At 40.3% G+C, this 1641-nt stretch overlaps 1 protein-coding gene across 1 annotated transcript in view; it reads right to left on the reverse strand.

Annotated features, from left to right (window-relative positions):
• The window catches only part of LOC101856342 (putative ammonium transporter 1), a gene marked incomplete in the record, with an annotated part of 54038 nt that overhangs the window by 20194 nt on the left and 32203 nt on the right, over positions 1–1641 (reverse strand).

Here is a 1641-nt window from a genome sequence, read left to right on the forward strand (position 1 = left end):
GTGTGTATACATTTATGTATATTTATTGTGTGTGTGGGTGTGGGTGTGGGTGTGGGAGTGGGTGTGTGTATTTACATATATATATAAAATAGTGACACGCGTCATCATCATAAAAACTTAAGCAATATAACAGCACTAGACATCTGTTGTCGGCGTATTATATAGTCTTTTATCAAGGTGCAGAACCTACTAATAAATGTCAAGTAACCGATTGTGTCATTTCAAACATCTCCAGTACATGTGTACTGGAACAATTGACTAAAAGTGTGATCTTTGTACTTTAATCAAACCGTCAATATTATTCACTGGTTCAACAACATCATGCTCTCGAAGGACCGAGGAAGAGCGACCGTATTTTGAAAAGGGTTTTACCAAAAGTCGAAAAAAAAAATATTCGTCCGAGGAATAACGACTGTGCTAAATGAATACCTCGTCTTCATAGTATTGATCAATGTTTTTGTCGTGTTTTATCAGAATACAGATTAAAGTAGACTCATATATTTCCATATCTGTTTTCCGCGGGTTTTTGAGACAGCGGTGCTACAGCAGAATGGCCAGAATTAGCTGGAAAGCAAAACAAAAAACCAAAAAAAGACGAACAATGTGGTTGTATGTCAAGATTCTCAACACAAGACAAACCCTGATGTGTAAAATAAACTGTTGAAAAAATGCAATACTTTGGCCTCTGAAAACAACCCCATACCATTGTGAAGGAGGTGCTTGAAAGAACAATGTGGGGCAGGAGAGCCAGGGGAAGACAAAGAGTAATATGGACGGACAACATAAAAACATGGACTGGCCTGGATACAGCAGAATGTGCAACGGTAGCTCGCAACCGTGAAGGATGGAAGGCTAGACATGGAGGGTCATCACACGCAAAATCTCTGAGTCAGGGATGATACCTCCAGGTACCAAGTACCAGGTACCAGGTTTTCCCGCTTGGAGCTGCATAGACTCAATAGGCCTACTTTATCCTCAGCGTTTTCAGTCTAAGGACTGCCTGCAGCGCTGGTAGCATTATGAAACAAATTCTCAGCAACCTTAGAGGCGATGGGTGAATCAAAATGAAGGTGAGACTTTAAAAAAACGATGGTAAATTGAATTCAAAAGTTAGATTTATCGGGTTCAGGGTAATGTCTAGTTATGTGCGAGTGTGTACATTTGTGTATGTGAACATGTAGTCGCAAAAAGCAAGACATTCTAAACGAGAGCCCAGTGAACCCTTGAACACTCAGAAACACCCTTGGCTTCTCGGGAAGCTTGCAGTGCAAGCAGCTGATTAATAGGAAAGATTGACTTTGCTTAAGTCTCTCTTAAATGATCATGTTGTCACGTCTGTAAGATTAGTTCGAACGTTGGCAGAAACATGTGAGTAATAAAGGGTATAACTGCAACAAAGCAAAATCATTATCATAATTAATTAACTACCGAGAAGGCTAGGTGTTAGACAGTACATACCCTAAGATCAGAGTGTGGTTGAAAGTTTAATAAAGGCACTAGTCACTATTCCCCCCGTTTCTGTTCTGTTGTAACGAAAACGTCAGAAGTCGCTCTTCTCCAGCGCAGTCCTTGTCTATATGTGTCGGTTAATTAGGTCGCTTTACAGAGATCTCCATGGCAGCAGCGCGAAATATATATATA

This window comes from Aplysia californica, unplaced genomic scaffold, assembly GCF_000002075.1.
Source record: "Aplysia californica isolate F4 #8 unplaced genomic scaffold, AplCal3.0 scaffold00163, whole genome shotgun sequence".
NCBI classification, from domain to species: Eukaryota; Metazoa; Mollusca; class Gastropoda; order Aplysiida; family Aplysiidae; genus Aplysia; species Aplysia californica.